The sequence below is a fragment of the Schistocerca cancellata genome, chromosome 6 (assembly GCF_023864275.1).
Source record: "Schistocerca cancellata isolate TAMUIC-IGC-003103 chromosome 6, iqSchCanc2.1, whole genome shotgun sequence".
In the NCBI taxonomy this organism is placed as follows: Eukaryota; Metazoa; Arthropoda; class Insecta; order Orthoptera; family Acrididae; genus Schistocerca; species Schistocerca cancellata.
Window position 1 is genome coordinate 19,453,661 of NC_064631.1, and position 25,346 is coordinate 19,479,006.

Here is a 25,346-nt window from a genome sequence, read left to right on the forward strand (position 1 = left end):
ATACTGCTCATCACGTCTTTAATACTTGGCCCAGTGTCGACGGACAGCGTCGGTTTGTTTTCCCGCTACAAACGACATTATTTTTAAAGCAGGATTTTATCTGCACATTCGATTGATGTATTCCAGATTAGTCTAAAGCGAAATTCGCTTTTTATCGACATGTATTAACAGGGACAGTAAAACACGGAGAACAGCCGGTACTCCAGCGGGGACTCCTGTGCCGCCCTGGCCTGCGCAGACTGCCGCCTCCGTGCAACAGAGCTGGTCAGTCGCTGCTGCAGTACTGGTTAGTCTCTTATTTTAGTGTTCCTGTTAACAAATGTCGATAAAAAATGAATTTCGTTCTAGAATAATCTGGGACTGATCAATCGAATGGGCACGTAAAATTCCGCTTTACAAATTATTTTGTTTGCAACGGGGAAACAAATACACAAATTCCGTCGACACTGTGTATATGTAAACCAAATGGAAAGGGTGATGGGACTGGATATCGTGAAGTTGGACAAGATTAGTTTAGCTACCGAAGGATGCAAGTTACTTAACCCTGGAATAATGGATTATCAAGAGTGGTGCAGTATCAGTTTTACAGTAAGGAACATAGAAATTTCGGTTTCGAAGTACAGAGCAACATATTTGGCAAACAAATGGAGGAAGACCAAAGAGGTTTGGAGCGTATGGGCACAAGAAGAATAGCAGCAGCTGTAGCATCTCGAGAAGGAGTTCTACAAGGAAAGAGTGAAGAAGGAATCCCACGGTAATTCCAAGTTATGATGGAAGATGATGATGACGGTGAGTCCAAATGGGATACTGATGAACAGGTTAATCACTGCTATAATGTGTTCAATATGTCAAGCACATCAACAGAATTTTAGACTTCAGAACCTAAATGAAGATACGAGGGCTTGATTGCTGCCAACCTATGTACGATCAGCTGGCAGTAGTTTCAAAATGGTTCAAATGGCTCTAAGCAGTATCCGACTTAACATCTGAGGTCATCAGTCCCCTAGACTTAAAACTACTGATACCTGACTAACCTAAGAACATCACACACATCCATTCCCGAGGCAGGATTCGAACCTAAACCGCAGCAGCAGCAGCGCGGTTCCGGACTGAAGCGCCTAGAACCACTCGGCAGTAGTTTTTTATGGTATCAAGCACAGATTTAAAAAATTTCACGATCAGCAATCTTGAGGAATTCCAAGAGTGTTCGTTGCCACCATCGTAACAGAATAGAGGCAGACGTTCTGTGACTGTGATTTTTTCCAGTGCTCTCTACCTGTTTTATTTCATTTCTACAATTTTCTGTGAATGCAGCTGTAGATTTTTCACATTACACACGGTCCACTCGCATTAATGTGACCACCGTCTGTGTACGACATCAACGTGGAGTAACCACTCACAAACGGAAGTTGCCACCATTAGCAACTGAGGATATGTAAAGCGCGTCTGGGGACGCGGAAAATGTTGCAGTGTTGTCGTATTGCTGAAACGTAGCGATTTATCTGACGTCCAAAACGGTTTCATCACTGGTTTTTGGGACAAGGATGGAAGCATTTCCTAAACAGCTAAGTGTGTAAACTGTTCACGTGCCGCCCTGGTTGGAGTATGGCCAAATGGCGCTATCCGGAAACGACGTCGAAGCACGTGTGGTGCAGCACAGCCCATTGGTGACGAGGGTGAACAACGGCTGCGGAGATATACAGGGTGTTAGAAAAAGGTACGGCCAAACTTTCAGGAAACATTCCCCACACACAAAGAAAGAAAATATGTTATGTGGACATGTGTCTTGAAACGCTTACTTTCCATGTTAGAGCTCATTTTATTACTTCTCTTCAAGTCACATTAATCATGGAATGGAAACACACAGCAACAGAACGTACCAGCGTGACTTCAAACACTTTGTTACTGGAAATGTTCAAAATGTCCTCCGTTAGCGACGATACATGCATCGACCCTCCGTCGCATGGAATCCCTGATGCGCTGATGCAGCCCTGGAGAATGGCGTATTGAATCACAGCCGTCCACAATACGAGCACGAAGAGTCTCTACATTTGGTACCGGGGTTGCGTAGACAAGAGCTTTCAAATGCCCCTATGAATGAAAGTCAAGAGGGTTGAGGTCAGGAGAGCGTGGAGGCCATGGAATTGGTCCACCTCTACCAATGCATCGGTCACGGAATCTGTTGTTGAGAAGCGTACGAACACTTCGACTGAAATGTGCAGGAGCTCCATCGTGTATGAACCGCATGTCGTGTCGTACTTGTAAAGGCACATGTTCTTGCAGCGCAGGTAGAGTATCCCGTATGAAATCATGATAACGTGCTCCATTGAGCGTAGGTGGAAGAACATGGGGCCCAATGAAGACATCACCAACAATGCCTGCCCAAACGTTCACAGAAAATCTGTGTTGATGACGTGATTGCACTATTGCGTGCGGATTCTCGTCAGCCCACACATGTTGATTGTGAAAATTTACAATTTGATCACGTTGGAATGAAGCCTCATCCGTAAAGTGAACATTTGCACTGAAATGAGGATTGACACATTGTCGGATGAACCATTCGCAGAAGTGTACCCGTGGAGGCCAATCAGCTGTTGATAGTGCCTGCACACGCTGCACATGATACGGAAACAACTGGTTCTCCCGTAGCACTGTCCATACAGTGACGTGGTCAACGTTACCTTGTACAGCAGCATCTTCTCTGACGCTGACATTAGGGTTATCGTCAACTGCAAGAAGAATTGCCTCGTCCATTGCAGGTGTCCTCGTCGTTCTAGGTCTTCCCAAGTCGCGAGTCATAGACTGGAATGTTCCGTGCTCCCTGAGGCGCCGGTCAATTGCTTCGAACGTCTTCCTGTCGGGACACCTTCGTTCTGGAAATCTGTCTCGATACAAACGAACCGCGCCACGGCTATTGCCCCGTGCTAATGCATACATCAAATGGGCATCTGCCAACTCCGCATTTGTAAACATTGCACTGACTGCAAAACCACGTTCGTGATGAACACTAACCTGTTGATGCTACGTACTGATGTGCTTGATGCTAGTACTGTAGAGCGATGAGTCGCATGTCAACACAAGCACCGAAGTCAACATTACCTTCCTTCAATTGGGCCAACTGGTGGTGAATCGAGGAAGTACATTACGTACTGAGGAAACTAAAATGAGCTCTAAGATGGAAATTAAGCGTTTCCGGATAAATGTCCACATAACATCTTTTCTTTATTTGTGTGTGAGGAATGTTTCCTGGACGTTTGGCCATAACTTTTTGTAACAACCTGTATAGGGCCGAACAGACATGCGACTGCCGAGCAACTGACCGTCCAGATGAACCAAGGAACTACCAGTTGTGTCTCCTCAACGAACGATCAACGAACGTTGTTATGTATGGGCTTCCGCAGCAGGTGCCTGATTTATGCACGCATCCTGACTGCTGTTCAGCGGCAACAAAGGCTGGAATGTGCACGACAGTAACGGAAATGGGCATCCACTCAGGGGCGACAGGTCGCCCTTTACTATGAATCACGTATTACGCTCCATCGGACAGATAACAGTTGGCGTGTACGGTGTGAAACGTCTAAAAGCAAACAAGTATGGAGGGTTGTGGTCTGGGGAGCGTTTTCGTAGCTTTTTCTGGGTGATCCCATCATTCTGAAAGACACAGTGGATCAACACAAGTACTTGGGGACCATGCCGGACCCTGCATGCAATCTGTTTCTCGTTGGAGCGTGTCACACGGCTCGCAGTGTACAGGCGTTGCTCGAAGAGCGCCAGGACGAGTTTGCCGTACTACCATGGCTACCAAACACCCTGGATTAAGACCCAACCGAGAATCTGTGGGACCACCTCCATCGGACTTTTCACGCCATGGATCCTCACACGAAAAACTTAGTGCACGGCACTGGAGTGGGCGTGGCTTCACATCCCTGTCGGTACGTTACGGGACCTCGTTGCATCTCTTCCTGCACGTTTCGCAGCGGTCCGCGCTGCAAAAGTGGTTATTCAGTTTTTGACAGGTGTCATATTGCTGTGGGCAACGGCCTCGCCGCAGTGGATACACCGGTTCCCGCCAGATCACCGAAGTTAAGCGCTGTCGGGCGTGGCCGGCACTTGGATGGGTGACCATCTGGGTCGTCATGCGCCATTGCCATTTTTCGGGGTGCACTCAGCCTCGTGATGCCAATTGAGGGGCTACTCGACCGAATAGTAGCGGCTCCGGTCAAAGAAAACCATCATAACGACCGGGAGAGCGGTGTGCTGACCACAAGCCCCTCCTATCCGCATCCGCCATGAGGATGACATGGCGGTCGGATGGTCCACTTGTGGACTGAAGATAGAGTGCACATTCCTGTGAATGGACAGTGTATATGCAATGTCATACTGAAAGGTACATAGAGTGTGCAGAACATAACAATCAACCTTAGAATGATAATAAATCGCAGTCATTTCTAACAGCAATGAATATATAATAAAATACACACTGCCTAATTTGAAGCCTTAAAAAGTCTCTTCTGAAATTACGTGCCTGGAGTACAGCCTTACACCAAATGAAACATGTACGACAAACGGTTTAGACAAGAAGAGAATGTTTTGAGATGTGGAGGTACGAAAGACTGCTGAAGATTGGATAACTAATTACGATGTACTGAATCGAATTCGGGAGACAAGAAATTCATGGCACAAGTCGAACAAAAGAGGGAATCGGTTAACAGGAGCATCCTGAGGCACAGGGAATAGTTAATTTCGTATTGGAAGAAAATGCGAAGAAGAAGCCGTTCCAAACTGTAGAGTGAGAGCGAGAGTTGGCTGCAGGAAGCAGGTTCAAGTCGCTGTAAGTAGCGCTAGTCATGCGGAGCGGAGGAAATTCATCTACATTTACATTTGCACTCCACAAGCCACCCAACGATGAGTAGCGGAGTGGTCTTTAAGTGCCACTGTCATTACCTCCCTTTCCTGTTCCAGTCGCGTATGGTTTGCGGGAAGAACGACTGCCGGAAAGACACCGTGCGCGCTCGAATCTCTCTAATTTTACACTCGTGGTCTCCTCGGGAGGTATAAATAGGGGGAGCAACATATTCGATACCTCATCCAGAAATGCACCCTCTCGAAACCTGAACAGCAAGCTATACCGCGATGCAGAGCGCCTCTCTTGCAGAGTCTGCCACTTGAGTTTGCTAAACATCTCCGTAACGCTATCACGCTTACCAAATAACCCTGTGACGAAACGCACCGCTCTACTTTGGATCTTCTCTATCTCCTCTGTCAACCCGACCTGGTACGGATCCCACGCTGATGAGCAGTACTCAAGTATAGGTCGAACGAGTGTTTTGTAAGCCACCTCCTTTGTTGATGGACTACATTTTCTAAGGACTCTACCAATGACTCTCAACTTGGCACACGCCTTACCAACAATTAATTTTATATGATGATTTCACTTCAAATCGTTCCGTACGCATACAACCAGATATTTTACAGAAGTAACTGCTACCAGTGTTTGTTCCGCTATCATATAATCATACAATAAAGGATCCTTCTTTCTATGTACTCGCGATACATTACATTTGTCTACGTTAAGGGTCAGTTGCCACTCCCTGCACCAAGTGCCTATCCGCTGCAGATCTTCCTGCATTTCGCTGCAATTTTCTAATGCTGCAACTTCTCTGTATACTACAGCATCATCCGCGAAAAGCCGCATGGAACTTCCGACACTATCTACTAGATTAGCACGGGATAGATCAGTCTTGTGATTGAAGACCACAGAAATGCCACAAAATTCTTTACGAGGAAATTTAATGTTCTGCTGTTCAGAAAACTGTGGTTGGACAGTTGTCTAAAACGTATGTAAAACAATTGAGTGCTTTCGGACATTTCGCTTAGTACGCAGCACGCGTTGCTTCTGGGCGGCAAAAAGAGGAGGAGCGGAGGTGAGATGTCCGGACAAAAGACGGCGCGAGGCATCGAGCACGCGCAGCTAGGGAGCTGGACGGATGGCACACATTCCTCACGGCGGTAAATCAGTGGGACGGGCGATACGCCGCTAAGGGCGCCGAAGGGACCAGGACGAGTGCGAACGCTGCTGCTTCCCACCCGAGCCTCGGCAAACGAGCTATCCAGGAGGGGGAGGGTCGGGGGAGAGGGGCGCTAACACAGCCCTGGTGAAGTAGGGGGAAACAAGACGCGGGCGTGATAACTCGTAACGAACAGGCGCACATTACTGGCCAGCTTCTCACAAGAGTTACTTACAACGGAACACCTTTCCTAAGATTAGCAGTTTATTGCCACGTGGTTAGCCTGCTGAAGGCTACAGTTGCCACGTGCGTGTAATGTGTGACGTGAGCGGTGGAGCATCGCAGGACCACGTGGCATCAGTTCTACACCGCCTGCAGCACTCCAAAGCAACCAGTACGGCGTTTTAAGGGAGTGGCTGGTATACAAAGTGTTAGTGGTGTTAAACGCAGGTATTGCAATCATTTGTACCTTAATGTGTACCCCCTACAGTGCGCTGGTTATTTTATCTCTGCTTCTAACAGTCCTCCCGCAAAGCAAACACGTCACATATTTTACTACGAGTCGTAACTGCACCACTAAGTGGTCTGCGCCTTTCAGTGCAGAGTAACTGTTTTGCGTCCACTCGTCCACACTTCAGCATCTGACCTGCATTAACATAAGCATTAATGGCTAGCTCTTGCCATATGTACCGGGTGATCAAAAAGTCAGTATAAATTTGAAAACTTAGTAAACCACAGATTAATGTAGGTAGAGAGGTAAAAATTGACACACATGCTTGGAATGACCTGGGGTTTTATTAGAACAAAAGAAAAAAAGTATTGGTAGACTCGTGAAAGATCTCTAGCGCGCGTCGTTTGGTGATGATCGTGTGCTCAGCCGCCACTTTCGTCATGCTCGGCCTCCCAGTTCCTCAGGCCTCAGTCCGTGCGATTATTGGATTTTGGGTTACCTGAAGTCGCAAGTGTATCGTGATCGACCGACATCTCTAGGGATGCTGAAAGACAACATCCGACGCCAATGCCTCACAATAACTCCGGACATGCTTTACAGTGCTGTTCACAACATTATTCCTCGACTACAGCTATTGTTGAGGAATGATGGTGCACATATTGAGCATTTCCTGTAAAGAACATCATCTTTGCTTTGTCTTACTTTGTTATGCTATTTACTGTGTAAGTAGGCTATGTAAGTAGGCTGTTTATGTTTTCTTATTGGCAACGTTACGTAGCGCTCTGTACGAAAATCACTGGCTGTGCTGTGTGCAGTCTGTAGCTAGTTTGCATTGTTGTCTGCCATTGTAGTGTTGGGCAGCACTTTGCATTAATAATATGTTATTTACTTTGTAAAGATATTTAGACATTATTTATTCTGCTCTGTTTTGATGCTCATGTGTAAAGTTGATGTTTCAAAAGTTATTCTAATCTTTTATGTATTTACTTTATCATAATTCCTGTAACACTGATGTATATGTTAGTTCGATTCTTTTGTAAAGCCTGTACCACAAATGTTATCTGTATTGTTATGTTTTTAATGATGTATTTTGTACCTTTTAATTGTATTCTTATGTTATAAAATTGTAATTGATACCAGTTCATCATATTATTAACTTGTAAGTTCCATTTCACTGCACACGTTTCTGTTGGTCATAGTATATGGACAATATGTGAGAAGTAGGGACTGTTAGTGTTTGCACGTGTGTTGATAATTCAGCAAGGGACTGGATAAAAGCATTGCTGGTTCTAAGGACAATTCCAAAAACTTTGTGAGTGCACAAGTGGTGGTTATGGACTTGCTATATTAACTGCAAGACTCTTCAATGGTGATTGTGCACCCGCAAAGTCACAACAGATGGCTGCTGGCCATCTCTACAAGGACTACAGTGGGTCTGCACCTCTGGTGGCCCACCAATACCATCCTCTCTACCAGGACTACAATCGGGTCTACTCTGTGATGACCTACCTACCAATATTCATCAACTTCGAATGACTCTGCTGTGGGTTTGCTCTGTTGTGACCCATTACCTGTCTGCATGTCAAGAGTCAGCACTGTCTTTCCGTTGGAGGGACAACACTACTTCTTCAAGACTGCATGGAAATCCACTACTTCTGTGTGCAATTTCTTCTACTAATGAGACTTTGAGAAAAAAAAACTGTAATTACTATTATGATGAATGATCAGGACTATCTTTACGCACTGTGAGAAAATTTTAGCTTTTGACCAACATTGTATCAATAAGTGTGTGCATTTGATATTTTTGTTATTGTAATTATGAAAAATTTTATCAAATCATTATTGGCCACTGCCCAAAACAATTTGTAAAATTTTTTGTGGGGAGCATGGGGGCTATGTAAGTAGGCTATGTAAGTAGGCTATGTAAGTAGGCTGTTTATGTTTTCTTATTGGCAACGTTACGTAGCGCTCTGTACGAAAATCACTGGCTGTGCTGTGTGCAGTCTGTAGCTAGTTTGCATTGTTGTCTGCCATTGTAGTGTTGGGCAGCGGCAGCTGGATGTGAACAGCGCGTAGCGTTGCGCAGTTGGAGGTGAGCCGCCAGCAGTGGTGGATGTGGGGAGAGAGATGGAGGAGTTTTGAAATTTGTAATACTGGATATTACGAATTGCTATGTATATTATGATTTTTCAACACTATTAAGGTAAATACATTGTTTGTTCTCTATCAAAATCTTTCATTTAGCTAACTGTGCCTATCAGTAGTTAGTGCCTTCCGTAGTTTGAATCTTTTATTTAGCTGGCAGTAGTGGCGTTCGCCGTATTGCAGTAGTTCGAGTAACGAAGATTTTTGTGAGGTAAGTGATTTGTGAAAGGTATAAGTTAATGTTAGTCAGGGCCATTCTTTTGTAGGGATTTTTGAAAGTCAGATTGCGTTGCGCTAAAAATATTGTGTGTCAGGTTAAGCACAGTTTTGTATAATTTTTCAAAGGGGACGTTTCAACTGCTATTCTGATCAGATGAAGCGCCATCTGTAGGACATTTTTTTAACGTTTGTTTTTTTGGCTCTAATAAAATACCATGTCATTACAAGCATGTGTGTCAATTTGTACCTCTCTATCTACATTATTCCGTGATTTATTCAGTTTTAAAATTTATACTGACCTTTTGATAAACCGGTACTTGATGGTACTAGCCAACCTAAAAACATACTATTTCTAATAGCTATAATTGTAAGCCTGCAAACGAAGTAAATACGGATGTAATGTTGTTCAGTACACTGTAGCTACTCAGTTCCCAATAAAACTATCTGCACTTATACCATCAATACCCAATATAGTCTGTTGAGGTTACAGATTCACTAATATGCATGTTGTTTGCTTATTATTCTAATGAATTTAGGTGTAAATATGTGATGTACATCACTTACTAGATGTGTTCTCTATAGGACCATCAAACAGACTATTTTAGCAGACATTTCTCAGGAAGGCAACAATCCATTAGGCAAACGGTCGTCAATCCCTTGAGCTTAGAGATACGAGGCTCATTCAGAAACTAGCACGACCGTATCTTTTTTGCTGACTCGGAGTGACTGATCCAGACTATGTTGGTGCAGTAGTAAATCTTCCTGCTTCTGTCCTGCTGGTTTCGTTGCCCTGCGACAGACAGCAGCAGCATGGGAGCGATCCAAAGTTGCGTCTCATATCAGGGTGCGTGTAAAGCAGAGATTTGTCGTCGAATTTCTCACAGCTGAACAACTGCGCCAACTGGAATGCGTCGACGCATTCTAAAGGTACACGGTGTTGGTAAAGCAGACGTGAGTAATGCGAGGCAGTGAGTACTGCGCATCTTTAGTGATGAAAAGAAAATGCACGGCAAGTCACTGCGAACTTAGCCTTGCTCAGCTGCCATATCTAATAAATGACAGCGGCCCAATCTATTCGTTCGTAATGGTGAGACGGAACTACTTATTCCGCCTCATTATTTTGAAACGAAGTATCTTGATTTCTCGAGTCATAATGACGTATTAGTCATTCTTGTACGATCTGGAACTGTGAATCTCTGGAGAAGAGTTGACGCCACTGATTTCATTTATTTAATTAATTACATTATTCACATCCTTTCCTTATCCTCCTTGTGCTGCTGTGAATTATTGAATGAATGGCTCTGATGAAAGTGAATTCGTATGATGAGCTGTCGTAGGTCAGAGATGCACACTTTGCTCAGCTTTTGGTGCCAACCTAAATTATTGGGACAGAACAGTCAAAGATGCACCTGTAGAGGTAAAGTCTTCGAGCGTTGCTAGGATGTCATCCACCCCTCCTCTTCAGGGAAGAGCAAAGAGAACGTGGGTGGCACACCGCCATTTTAAGACACCCGTTTGCTGAGCAGCTTAGAAGATGGGTGGAACCTGTGGAGGTCTCTGTCTTACACTTCGGAAAATTTGAAGAGGATGAGGTATATCGTTATTAACATTACTAATCTGTTCTTTTGCAAGGTTATAATAGTCAAGGTTACGTTATGACCATCATTTGTAGTAATTCAATGATTAGGATTTTGATTTATAGAGAGAGCATCACTTGTAGTAATTCAATGATTAGGATTTTGATTTATAGAGAGAGCACTGAGCTCAGCCCCATCCATTGACACAATGTCAATCTTTTGGTGCCTTAAGCACTTAGGGTGTCATTTCAGTTCCTCTTTCAGTCATATTGAATAATCTAACTAACATTAGTTATTTTGCAAAATATTTCGTAAAGCTTCTTTCTAGTATGGACTTCACCCTCTGTGCAAGCTTTGCCAAGTGGACGTAACTGTTGGAACAACGGAGAGTCAAACTTACTGTGTGATAACAATTTAGGCTTTTGCGTGTGAGCAGTGTGACATATAACGAAACAAACGTGCGAAATTATTTGCTTTTATTTAATTTTTTGGACGGTGTGTCATTGTCTCCACATAGCCACGTGAGCAGTACTGCAAGGTGGAAAGTCCACCAGCATCCTTACTTAGCTTAAAGTAGGCTTTGCGTGTCAACTTTGTGAAATATTGACAATAAATCAAAGAACGTCCCATATGGGTGAGTTATTGTTTGGGGCATTGATACCGACAACCCACGTGGTGTCGACTGCACAGCCAATGAGCAACAAGAATGTCCTTGTTGAAATTCAGTTTAGGATTTACGAATGATAAGCGTGATGCTTTTGTTCTAATCCAGCAGCGTGCAGCTATTGTGAGTAATTGTGGTAGCAATGACTTCCATCTACTCAAATGGAGATGGCTGCACAGTCTTTGCAAAAATGCTCTCTCTTGAAGATATTCAGTGTAGGAATTACGCGTGTGAGTGTCACGGAATATTTCAGGATGTATCTTTGTTTTATGTATGTATGTATGTATGTATGTATGTAACCATACTTTTGTCTGCTTGGATGCCTTTCATCCAATTTTTGGAGTCTCATCCTGCTTGCAGTGTTTGACTCCCGCGCAGATCCAATTGAATTTCATGAATGTAAAAATGATTATTTGCGTATTTGAAAGTAGGGCTATTAATTTATGAATGAGGGCCGTGAGAGTGATGACTGCGTGCAGTTAAAAACACTCGTAATAGCAAAATTACTTTCCTTCCACAATTCCTGTGCATATTCAAATTACTACATCACCAGGTTAGAGAATAAGCGCCATCAGCACGTGAGAATCAATGGAACTGTTCTGTCCTCCCTTCAGTTCCGGCCCGTAGGCTGTAATAAACTGAACAATCAGTTAAAAGTCTGTATTGTCCCAACTACTAATTTCAGGCCCCAAATTCCCCGCTGATTATTATTCATGAATTTAACAATGGGGTGTAATGATCTTGAAACGGCCAGTAAATGGAGTATATGTCTCTGAACTATAGATCGTGTCCGAGTGTGAGGGTAATATAACTAGCTAACTAGCTTGCTTGGTTGTTTGAGCCGCCCCCCCCCCCCCCTCCCCGTATACCTCACGTAATCCGTTGGCTGTGCAAATGATAGGAATATGTACTATGGTCAATAAATAATCATATAATTATTTCGAGCCGTCTCGTTTATTGTAATGCAATATTTGGTTCAAACTGGAACAAGAACAATGCACACATGCAATTTTGTCATATGATGACATGGTTGGAGACCGTGGCTGTTAATTTGAAGACAAATGCTGATGGTGTTGAGACAGCAACCAGCCACAAATTTATTTTCAGTTCCTTTATTCAAACGGTGCCGTTACCCGTTTCGACTCATTATCATTGATCCTCAGAAGGTTCATGCTTTTATTACAACATTTTTTTTATAGATTAATTGCCCTAAAGTATAAATAATACATAATTATAAGCACGCCACACAGATGGTTGCGTTATAGATTTTCATTGGATGTGAGTTACGTGAAATGTCGGTTTGGAGTGTTTGTTTTCATTACATTCGTCCAACAGATGTGAATACATTCCCACTGCATTCTTATCGTTGCACACGTAAATTTGTCTCGCTGAACACTTTAGATTTGTCACATAAAAGATTTCTAGCACACACAACATGTTTTGATACAACACAAAGTGCTTACAAACATATGAGTGACAAAGATGCTATGATATATCGTAACAGCAAGATGTTTGGAAAAAGATGATAAATTCACTTATGCAACTGAAACGCTTTTTACACTAGTACAGAAAGACATTGATTTTGTGAGCTTTAGAGCGAATACTGTTACATTAATTACAAAGTTGATCCATTTTTGAGTACTGTATAGCTAAGATAGTATATTACTTACTTACATTTAGCATCATGAGAATTGTAGTAATATATAAATTTGCTACTTGATCTTCAGATTAGCGTAGGAATATTAATTGCTTTGGAGAGTGGAAAATATTTTTTGCAAATTTTTCAGGAAATGGGTGTTAGCTCACTCGGTTAACACAAGCCATCTACATCTACATCTACATTTATACTTTTATAAGCCACCCAACGGTGTGTGGCGGAGGGCACTTTACGTGCCGCTGTCATCGACTGAAACATCTGTAATTCCAATCAATTGCATCATTCACTCCTAATGGTGACTTAAACTAACAACGATACCAGTGATTGTTACTCCAGTGAGGCACACGTTGGGAGCTTCGCAAATGATGGCCATCAGCCAGTACAGAGCGTTTCCTCTAAGGAGTTGCGTTAATGGACAACTTCATGGGTTTTGAAGGTAGCGTGCTTTGCCTGTTGTCTGACTGCATGTCGCACTGTGTAGTCAGTGTATATGAATCTCATCCCCTCTGAATGTGTCTGACTATGAACATGTGTTCACCCCCTGTTCCTTTAGGTTACCTGTACTGTATGAATTAAACTCTGTTTATGCATACTACGGGCTTAAGAGCCAAATTTTGTATAATAAATTGTAAACGGTTATCAGGTCCACGAGAGATACACCATTTGCGAAGCTCCCAACGTGTGCCTCACTGGAGTAACAATCACTGGTATCGTTGTTAGTTTAAGTCACCATTAAGAGTGAATGATGCAATAAATTTGAATTACAGATGTTTCAGTCGATGTTCATTATTCTCAAGTCACTTCGAAATACAGGACCTGTCATCATTATATTTCATTAGAGCAAAATTTTATTCAGTTATCTCGTCTAGTTTAGTGACGTTGAGGCGCCACTGGTTTCTGTATTATACCTAATTACCTGCTCCTCATTGTACCATTTCCCTATAGAAGACAGGAGGCAGCCTTCCTTTTAGTCACTTTTATAGAATAGAAATAATAAAGCAGCCGCCCCTTCAGCATCCGAATCCTCCGGAAAAGGAGAGTTCAAACTGACATCCGGCTCAGTGCTTTGGGGTAGGTAGAGAATGGTTCTCCTGGATGCCTAGATCAAGTGCCCATTCACAAAGCGAACTACCTTGTGCTACAGGAGGTCTCAGAGAGTTTAGCGTTTATCACGAACAGTTTTCGCATCTGCATTGAGCTCAAACATCGTTTCAAAAACGAAGGTGATGCGATTTTGGACAGAATTTTAACCTGTGATGAAATTTGATGGATACATCATTTTGAGCTTGAGTCCAAGTGTCAAAGTATGTAGTGGAAACCATCGGAATCGTCTGTTTGTAAGAAATTAAAATATAAGTCTATTGGTAACCACCTTTTGGAATGTCCGTGATCCGATTTTCTGTGATTTTTGGACGAGCAACGCACTGTCGACGGACCATACTACTCAGGCATGACTGACAACAAAGAGAAACCCGCAATGAAGAGCATACGTCCGGGATAGCAGAGGAAAGGTGTGCTATTTCATCACGATTTCATGAATCGCCAACTAACGTTGGAGGCTGTTGGAAAACTGGGTCAGGAGCTGCTACCTCATCCTCCTTGCAACCCTGACCTTGGCAGTTCAGACTGTTGTCTCTTACGCCTGATGAAAGAAGCACTGCGTGTGGTTATAATTAAAGGTAACGAAGAGGTGAAAAAAGTATAAAACAGCCTTAGAGATCAAGGCGAAGAATTCTTTGCTGAGGGGATAATAAAGACTCATAACAAGTGCAGTGCGTATTATGGCGCGGATTATGTTGGATTTCTTTTTTTGTTGAGTCATCAGTATTTTCATTAGTTTGATGCGGTCCGCCACGAATTCCTCTCGTGTGCCAACCTTTTCATTTCAGAGTAGCAATTTCAAACTACGTCTTCAATTATTTGCTGGATGTATCCGAGTCTCTGTCTTCCTCTACGGTTTTTCCCTCTACAGCTGCCTCTGGTACCATGGAAGTTATTCCCCGATGTCTCAACATGTATCCTATCGTCCTGTCCCTTCTCCTTATCAATATTTTCCACGTATTTCTTTCCTCTTTGATTCTGTGGAGAATCTCCTCATTCCTTACCTCATCTGTGCACCTAATTTTCAACATTCGTCTGTAGCATCACATCTCAAATGCTTAGATTCTCTTCTGTTCCGGCCGGCCGAAGTGGCCGTGCGGTTATAGGCGCTGCAGTCTGGAACCGCGAGACTGCTACGGTCGCAGGCTCGAATCCTGCCTCGGGCATGGATGTGTGTGATGTTCTTAGGTTAGTTAGGTTTAACTAGTTCTAAGTTCTAGGGGACTGATGACCTCAGAAGTTGAGTCCCATAGTGCTCAGAGCCATTTGAACCATTTTGAATCTTCTGTTCCGGTTTTCCCCAGAGTCCATGTTTCACTACCATACAATTTTGTCCTCCAAACGCATATTCTCAGAAATGTCTTCCTCTTATTAAGGCCTATATTTGATACTAGAAGACTTCTCTTGGCCAGGAGTGCCCTCTTTGCCAGCCCCAGTGTGCTTTTGATGTCCTCAAGAATGGCTCTGAGCACTATGGGACTTAACATCTGAGGTCATCAGTCCTCTAGACTTAGAACTACTTGAACTTAACGACATCACACACATCCATGCCCGAGGCAGGATTTTAATCTGCGACCGTAGCAGTCGCGCGGTTTCAGACTAAAGCGCCTAGAACCGCTCGGTCACAGCGGCCGGCTTTTGATATCCTCCTTGCTCCGTCGTCCATTACTTATTTTGCTGCCCAGGGTAGCAGATTTCCATAACTTCTTCTACTTCATAACCATCAATTGTGATGTTAAGTTTTTCGCTGTTCTCATTTCTGTTACTTCTCATTACTTTCGTCTTTCTTTGATTTACTCTCAGTCCACGTCTTGTACTCATTAGATTGTTGATTCCATTCAACAGAACCAGTCATTCTTCTGCACTTTCACTGAGGCCAGCACTGTCATCAGCAAATCTTATCATTGATATCCTTTCACCATGAATTTTAATCCCACTCTGGAATCTTTCTCTTATTTCCATCATTGCTTCTTCAGCGTATAGGTTGAAACGTTAGGGTCAAAAGACTACATTCGTGTCTTTCTTTTGGATTGACAGACAGTTTCTCTGAAAAGATGTTTGTCTTGTTCATTGGTTCACGGACATCATGTCGGATAATATTGTGGAAGTTGCACAATATTTGAAGGGGGCAGCTGCTCGTCACCTAGAAAAATGCAGGCGCTGAGGCGCGGGGCTGTAACGTCACCGTAGACGGACCACAGAAGACGGCGATATTCAGTGCCCCTTGCCGGAGAAACGAACCCGTATATACTGGCGAGCCACTGCAGCAACGAACACTACTGTCACCTACCAACTCGATCACACAACTTTTCGAATTTTATGGAACATTTAAAGTTCTCATTTGAATCACTCTCGTATTTTTATGGAAACTGCGAGGGTCATTCAACAATCAGACAAATACCTGATGTGTGGCCGTGCGGTTCTAGGCGCTTCAGTCCGGAACCGCGGGACCGTTACGGTCGCAGATTCAAATCCTGCCTCGGGCAGGGATGTGTGTGATGTCCTTAGGTTAGTTACGTTTAAGTTGTTCTAAGTTCTAGGGGACTGATGACCTCAGATGTTAAGTCCCATAGTGCTCAGAGCCATTTGACCCAACCTGATGCGTTGTTTGAGACTTCCCCGTCGTAGTAGCTCTCATTACGAGGATGATTCAAATGAGTACCTTAAATGTTCCATAAAATTCTAAAAGTTGTGTAATGGAGTTGATAGGTGGCAGTAATGTTCGTTGAGGTTCATAAAATGACAAACACGTGGCAGAGTGATGCTGAAACGCAGGAGAAGGCAGAAGCGTCCACAGCAAGATGGCCCCGCTGCTGCCAAAGTGCAACGCGATTGAGCAGCAATCTGTGATGCGTTTTTTGTGTAGTGAAAGTATCAAACCAATTGGAATTTATTGCAAAATGACAATGCAAAAAAAATGGTTCGAATGTCTCTAAGCACTATGGGACTTGACATCTGAGGTCATCAGTCCCCTAGATTTAGAACTACTTAAACCTAACTAACCTAAGGACATCACACACATCCATGCCCGAGGCAGGATTCGAATCTGCGACCGTAACAGCAGCGCTACGGGGCAATAGCCGTGGCGCGGTTCGTTTGTATCGAGACAGATTTCCAGAACGAAGGTGTCCCGACAGGAAGACGTTCGAAGCAATTGATCGGCGTCTTAGGGAGCACGAAACATTCCAGCCTATGACTCGCGACCTAGAACGACGAGGACACCTGCAATGGACGAGGCAATTCTTCGTGCATTTGACGATAATCCTAATGTCAGCGTCAGAGAAGTTGCTGCTGTACAAGGTAACGTTGACCACGTCACTGTACGGAGAGTGCTACGGGAGAACCAGTTATTTCCGTACCATATACAGCGTGTGCTGGCACTATCAGCAGCTGGTTGGCCTCCACGGGTACACTTCTGCGAATGGTTCATCCAACAATGTGTCAATTCTCATTTCAGTGCAAATGTTCTCTTTACGGATGAGGCTTCATTCCAACGTGATCGCCGGCCGGAGTGGCCTTGCGGTTCTGGGCGCTACAGTCTGGAACCGAGCGACCGCTACGGTCGCAGGTTCGAATCCTGCCTCGGGCATGGATGTGTGTGATGTTCTTAGGTTAGTTAGGTTTAATTAGTTCTAAGTTCTAGGCGACTGATGACCTCAGAAGTTAAGTCGCATAGTGCTCAGAGCCATTTGAACCATTTGAACCATCCAACGTGATCAGCGGCCGGCAATGACAATGCAGAACGGTAATAAGTGTTTGTCGTTGCAGCAAGTGTGCTAGTGGTGTAGGAAGTTTGAAAGCGGTGTAACTTCATTGGAGGATGACAGTCTCATCGCATAGTGACGGACGAGAAGATTGCGTTAATAGAGGAGCTTGTACAGGAGAACATACGCGTAACTCTGAACGGAATAACCACTGGTTCAGCGCAGATTACTGTTCACAATGTACTGCACTTCAATAATGTGTCTGCAAGGTCGGTGCCACGTCAACTGACTGCCGAATGGAAAGATCGTTGCGTTGGTGCCTGTGAAAATTTTTTGCGTCATTTCAACGTCAAAGAGGATGCATTTTTGTGTTAAAATTGTTACAGGCGATGAGACTTGACTCGAGTATCACCAACCAGAAATGAAAAGGTCAAGCAAATAATAGCACCACTGTTCATCGCCGAAATCGAAAAAAATTCTGCATTCAACTGTTCGCTGGAAAAGTCATGCTCATTCTCTCCTGGGATGCAAATGGAGTAATTCTGGAGCGTTACATGGAAGTCCTGACGGTGGTCAGTACTTCTTATTCGGACATGCTGAAAAACCAAATTCGCCCTGCAATCAGGCGTAAATGACGAGAACTTCTGACTTCAGAAGTATTGCTGTAGCATGATAACGGCCGATCGCATACACCCGTAAGACACTTGAGAGACTTTAGCGCGGAAAAAAATGGTTCAAATGGCTCTGAGCACTATGGGACTTAACATCTATGGTCATCAGTCCCCTAGAACTTAGAACTACTTAAACCTAACTAACCTAAGGACAGCACACAACACCCAGCCATCACGAGGCAGAGAAAATCCTTGACCCCGCCGGGAATCGAACCCGGGAACCCGGGCGTGGGAAGCGAGAACGCTACCGCACGACCACGAGATGCGGGCCTTTAGCGCGGACTTCAATGCGAGATGCTTATAACAGTTTCCACAACGAAATTTTGTCACGAAACCTGGCAGAAAATCCACAGAGATTCTGGTCGTATGTGAAGTATGTTATCGGCAAGAAACAACCAATGCCTTCTCTGAGCGATAGCAATGGAGATACTATCGAAGACAGTGCTGCCAAAGCAAAGTTACTAAACACAGCCTTCCGAAATGCCTCCACAAAAGACGACGAAGTAAATATTCCAGAATTAGAATCGACAACAGCTGCCAACATGAGTAACGTAGAAGTAAATATCCTCGGAGTAGTGATGCAACTTAAATCGCTTAATAAAAGCAAGTCTTCTGGTCCAGACTGTTTACCAATTAGGTTTCTTTCGGAGTATGCTGATGCATTAGCTCCATATTTAACAATCATATACAACCGTTCGCTCGACGAAAGATCAGAACCCAATGACTTTGAAGTTGCACAGGTCACACCAATATTCAAGAAAGGTAGTAGGAGTAATCCACTAAATTACAGGCCCATATCGTTAACGTCGATATGAAGCAGGATTTTGGAACATATATTGTGTTCAAACATTATGAATTACCTCGAAGAAAACTGTCTATTGACACGCAGTCAACATGGGTTTAGAAAAAATCGTTCTTGTGAAACACAGCTAGCTCTTTATTCACATGAAGTGTTGAGTGCTATTGACAAGAGATAGATCGATTCCGTATTTCTGGATTTCCGGAAAGCTTTTGGCACTGTACCACACAAGCGGCTCGTAGTGAAATTGCGTGCTTATGGAGTATCGTCTCAGCTATGTGACTGGATCTGTGCTTTCCTGTCAGAGAGGTCACAGCTCGTAGTAATTGACGGAAAGTCATCGAGTAAAACAGAAGTGATTTCTGGCGTTTCCCAAGGTAGTGTTATAGGCCCTTGGTGTTCCTTGTGTATATAAACGATTTGGGAGACAATCTGAGCAGCCGTCTTCGGTTGTTTGCTGATGACGCTGTCGTTTATCGACTAATAAAGTAATCAGAACATCAAAACAAGTTGCAAAACGATGTAGGAAAAGTATCTGAGTGGTTCGAAAATTGGCAGTTGACCCTAAATAACGAAATGTGTGAGGTCATCCACATGAGTGCTAAAAGGAATCCGTTAAACTTCGGTTACACGATAAATCAGTCAAATTTAAAAGCCGTAAATTCAACTAGAGACCTAGGAATTACAATTAAGAACCCTTAAATTGGAAGGTACACACAGAAAATGTTGTGGGAAGGCTAACTGCGTTTTATTGGTAGGACACTTAGTAAATGTAACAGATCTACTAAGGAGATTGCCTACATTATGCATGTCCCTTCTCTTACAATAATGCTGCGGGAGAAATGATCACCACGATAAAATAAGAGAAATCAGAGCTCGTACGGAAAGATACAGGTGTTCGTTCTTTCCGCGCGCTGTACGTGATTTGAATAATAGAGAATTGTGAAGGTGGTTCGATGAAGCCTCTGCCAGGCACTTAAAGGCGATTTGGAGAGTACCCATGTAGACGCAGATGTAGAAAATTAGTACCCATGTAGATGTAAAAAAACACAACACCCAGTCCCTGAGCGGAGAAAATTCCCCGACCCAGCCGGGAATCTAACCCAGGCCCCTTATGACGGGAGTCCGTCACGCTGACGACTTTTTTTTTTAATCTCATTTTGTTCATTATAGTTCGTTGCAATTGTTCGTGGCGGGCTTCCCCTGACGCCTGTTGAAGTTCGTTATTGATCCAATCACTCAATTTTTTAATTACAGAGGGCTGCTAACCCTCTGACCGAAGACGCTGAGCTACCGCGCTGGCAATCCACTCAGCTGGTACATCCTCCTTATTCAGCAGACCTCGCGCTTAATGACTCATCTGTTTGGTGCACTCAAGGAAGCAATGGGAGGCACGCATTTCAGAAGTGACGAAGAGGTGAAAACCACGGAGGATGACTGGCTACCCACAGAACCAAAAGAATTCTTTGTTCGTGGTATCTGCCACTTACGAAGCGGTGGAATACGTGCATTCATCGTCGGGGACTCTACATCGAAATATGGCGTGTAAATTTGTTGTTCATTGTTACTTTTTAAAAGTATTATGGCATTTTTTAAGGTTTTCATTTGGAATCACCCTCGTAAATTGGAGTTGTTATTTGTGAATGACCCTCGTAGTGTCTACATCTGCATCTACATTTATACTCCGCGAGCCCCCGAACGGTGTGTGACGGAGGGCACTTTACGTGCACTGTCAATACCTCCCTTTCCTGTTCCAGTCGCGTATGGTTCGCGGGAAGAACGACTGCCGGAAAGCCTCCGTGCGCACTCGAATCTCTCTAATTTTACATTCGTGATCTCCTCGGCAGGTATAAGTAGGGGGAAGCAATATATTCGATACCTCACCCAGAAACGTACCCTCTAGAAACATGGACATCAAGCTACACCGCGATGCAGAGCGCCTCTCTTGCAGAGTCTGCCACTTGAGTTTGCTAAACATCTCCGTAACGCTATCACGCTTACCAAATAACCCTGTGACGAAACTCGCCGCTCTTCTTTGGATCTTCTGTATCTCCTCTGTCAACCCGACCCGGTACGGATCCTACACTGATGAGCAATACTCAAGTATAGGTCGGACGAGTGTTTTGTAAGCCACCTCCTTTGTTGATGGACTACATTTTCTAAGGACTTTCCCAATGGATCTCAAGCTGGCACCCGCCTTACCAAAAATTAATTTTATATGATGATTCCACTTCAAATCGTCCCGCACGCACACTCCCAGAAATTTTACAGAAGTAACTGCTACCAGTGTTTGTTCCGCTATCACGTAATCATACAATAAAGAATCCTTCTTTCAATGTATTCGCAATACAATACATTTATCTATGTTAAGGGTCAGTTGCCACTCCCTGCACCAAGTGCCTATCCGCTGCAATACTTCGCGCGGGGGCTGTATCGGGTGGTGCCTGCGGAGGAGTTTTATTTGCGCGCCGCACTTGTCGCGAGGCCCCAGTTTCCGGACGGCCTGGGAACGCCGCGTGCTGGGGAGCGCCCGGCCCCGGGGCTGCGCCAGCTCTCAGCGAGATTGGGGCGCGGCGCGCAGCACACAATGCCAGAGCCGGAGCGGTGCTAACTGCTGTCGGCGCACCTCCGCACCTGCGCGGGCACCTTCCGCGCGCGCACGCTTCGCCGCCATCGGCAGCTCCGGCAGGCGTCGCTTCTACGGTAGCCTCATTTTCGGAAAGAGCACCGGCGCTGCTGAGGCTAATATGTCGGCGACAGAGTGCCTCCGTGGCGAAGCTATAAATACCGGCCGCGCAACACTCTCTCTCTCTCTTTCTTGCTTTCTTCTTGGACTCTGGTCGTCTCTCAAGTAGCACACAAAATTAACCTATGAAACTTCCTAGCAGATTCAAATTGAGTCCCAGAATGGGACACGAACTCGGAACCTTGGCTTTCGCAGGCAAATGCTTTTACTAACTGAGTTGTGAAGACATGACTCACGCCCCCCTCGTCACAGCTCCTGTGCCAACAGACAGGAATAGGTTTCAAGGAATATAAAATGGCGATTCCATTCTGGATGCAATGTGTTTCTTGGTATAACGTGTGTATCAAACAGAATAACCTTCTTTTAGAGTACAGGGTGAAAAGCATTTTAACAGACAAACTCAGGGAGGTTGTAGGGGACATCAAAATAAATATTTTTCCCTAACTTCATTTTTTCCTATGAGGATTTAAACAATACGGTGGAGGCCGTATTACGCTCTTCAGTTGTTAGAGGCCGTATTACGATCTTCAGTTGTAGGCAACTGCTGTCCACCAGTGTAGTAGTGCTTTGTCTCTGTTTACTAGTGGAGCGATACACCTGGAGTGAGTACACTGATATGGTTGGTGCGTACTACGTAGCGCACCACAATGGACGAGCTGCACAGCAGATTTATCAACAACAATATCCTAATCGCCGTATCCCGCATCACACGACCTTTGCTGCTGTGTACCAACGTCTCCGTGAGACCGGGTCATTTAGCAGATTACCTGGACAGCGGCGCCGTCGCACGGTAAGAACGCTGCAATTTCAGGAAGCTGTCTTGCAAGCATGTGGAGCGGGATCCTTCAATCAGCACTCGTGCAATTGCACGTAACATGGGGACGAATCAGACAAATGTAAGAACAGTACTTCGAGAGCAGTTGTTACGTCCATTTCACTTACAGCGTGTCCACGACCTGGAACCAGTTGATTATACACCCAGAGCACAGTTTTCGCAGTGGTAACTGGAAGAGTGTAAAATGCATCCTACATTTCCATCCTCTGTGTTGTTTACCGATGAAGCAACGTTCGGGCGTGATGGAGTCTTCAACATGCACAATACGCATGTTTGGAGTGAGGATAACCCACATGCCACATTTACTAGCGCTCATCAAGTGAAGTTCTTCGTTAATGTGTGGGTCGGTGTCGTGGGGGACTGTTTAATTGGGCCGTATCTGCCTTCTAGGCCATTAAATGGTAGGCACTATTACAATTTTCCCGCCAGAGCATTGTCAGAATTGCTGGAAGACGTCCCGCTCCCTACAAGACAACGCATGTGGTTCCAACATGACGGGGCGCCGGCGCATTTCAGTCGTCGTGTGCGTCGATTCCTGGGCCGACGGTTCCCACAAACGTGAATTGGCAGAGGTGGTCCTGTACCATGCCCTGATCGATCCCCAGATATGTCCCCTCTGGACTTTTTTTGTGTGGGTAGAGATGCACAACCTTGCTTACGCAACTCCTGTTGCATCAAAAGAGGATCAGGTTGCCCGGATAGTAGCAGCAGCAGGAACAATTCAGGGTACTCCTGGGGTTTTTGCCCGTGCCAGACAGAACATGATCCGACGGTGTAACCTATGATTACGTGTCAATGCAGGAATTTTTGAGAATCTACTGTAAGTGAAATTGGGTTGTGTTAATGTGTTGTCTCTTGGTCCTAAAAAATTGGAAAAGTGTTTGTTGGTTTAATTAATTTGTCGCCAGAGAAATCTTCCTCTACCGGTTTAAATACTCCTCATAGGAAAACATGACATTAGGGAAAAATATATGTTTTGATGTCCCCTACAACCTCCCAGAGTTTGCCAGTTTAAGTACTGCAGCTGTATAATGATTACGAAACAGACGCCCTGCTGGACAGTAAATACGCGTTGATTGAATGGCCATTGCTTACAGTGAATCGCCAACATACGCCAGTACATGCGCCTGAGATGGCGTCTGCTCAACGGAAGGCGTTTTGTGTACTACATTTTAGCGACAGGGATTCGGTGATTAAAGTCCAGCCTGAGTTGCGTCCACATTTTTGACTGATCCATCTTTGCCGATAAACATTCGTCTTGATATCGTTAGTATGAAGAGGAAGGATGTTTAGGCAAAGCACTTCCAATGAAGCAGTGAAAGAATGCAGCAAAAAAAATTTTTTTTGGAATCCACGAACGTCTACTGTCCGCACTAGCAGCGAACTTGCATTTCCTCGTATGACCGTTAGACGTGTGTTAAGGCGACGTTCGGTCTCCAAGATTTCCAGACATGAACCCTTACGGGTTTTTCTGCTTGTGAGTATAGGTGAACGGACTGTTCTCATTCCCCCTTCACCTTGTGACACAGATCGTCTGAAGAACAGAATAAGAAGTACACTGACTTCTGTCAATGTTGTTTATTACGAATCTAGCAGTCGTCTAGGTGTTTTCTACGCTGCTGCTGATGGACACAGAGCATTTTGTAACAATTAAAAGTTTTAAGATTTTTTGGAATATTTCACAATTTATCGCTGTTTTATAATATGTTTCCATCAATAAATTGGATGTTCTTGAATCGTGTCATTCTTTTTGATGCTCTCTGTATAGCAATGATCTGCCACTAAACATGACAAGCGACACAAAGAATGTACTCTTTGCAGATCACAAAGTTTAATAGTGAAAGACGCGGGACGTATATATAAATGAGGTTCCCACATCAGCATGTGGCTTTCAGAGAACGGATTACCGTTTAACTGAAATAAAGCGGAATGCTTACAGTTTTTGCCAGGAAACTCTTGTAAAAGCGAAATGTTATTGTCCGAAGGTAGTCAAACAATCACAGATGTCACCTTTTTTACATTGTTATGTTGCAAGGTTATCTTTTTGAAGTATCACGTTCAACATCTTGTGCAGAGAATGAATGCTGCTACCTTCATTGTAAAAAATGATCTTGATTGTCTCCGACAATGGAGCGCGAAAGCTTATCTGCTTTGCTCACTTCCACTCTATTTTCGCGTATGATACTTCATTTTGGGCAACTCCGAGCATTGACCGAGGACATTCTTAGCGTAGCAGTAGAGTAGAACGTTTTCCTGTAATGCGTTATTTATTTGTATACTCTGTTTCCTCGTGCTTCATTAATACTTTAAACCGTCGGTAACAAAATTTTTGGAAATTTGGAAATTTGTGGTAAGTCTTACGGGACCAAACTGCTGAGGTCATCGGTACCTAAGCTTACACACTATTTAATCTAACTTAAACTAACTTACGCTAAGGACAACACATACACCCATGCCGGAGGGAGGACTAGAACCTCCCTCGGGGGGAGCCGCGGTACGAAATTTTTAATCCGCATTCTGTGAACTATGTGCTGATTCGTTCCATGAGCAAATAACTTGGGATCGCATGGTCGCACAGAACCTGATAAGCAAAGAAATATAGGAACTTAACGCCAGTATCTCTTCCCAATTTCCCAAACTCGACAGAGGCTGGTCGGCATATCTTGCTGGACTAAGAACTCCTCGAAGGAGGAGCCACAGTCAGGAGGGTTGTGTCCAGAACGAATAAATGACCTCGCAGTGGACTGGATGTTGTTCTGAGAGCGAGCC

General features: G+C 44.2%; 1 pseudogene; it reads left to right on the forward strand.

Moving 5' to 3' along the window:
• Positions 1-4,032: 4,032 nt before the first annotated feature.
• LOC126089796 (5S ribosomal RNA) lies at positions 4,033-4,150 on the forward strand (annotated as a pseudogene).
• Positions 4,151-25,346: the final 21,196 nt, after the last annotated feature.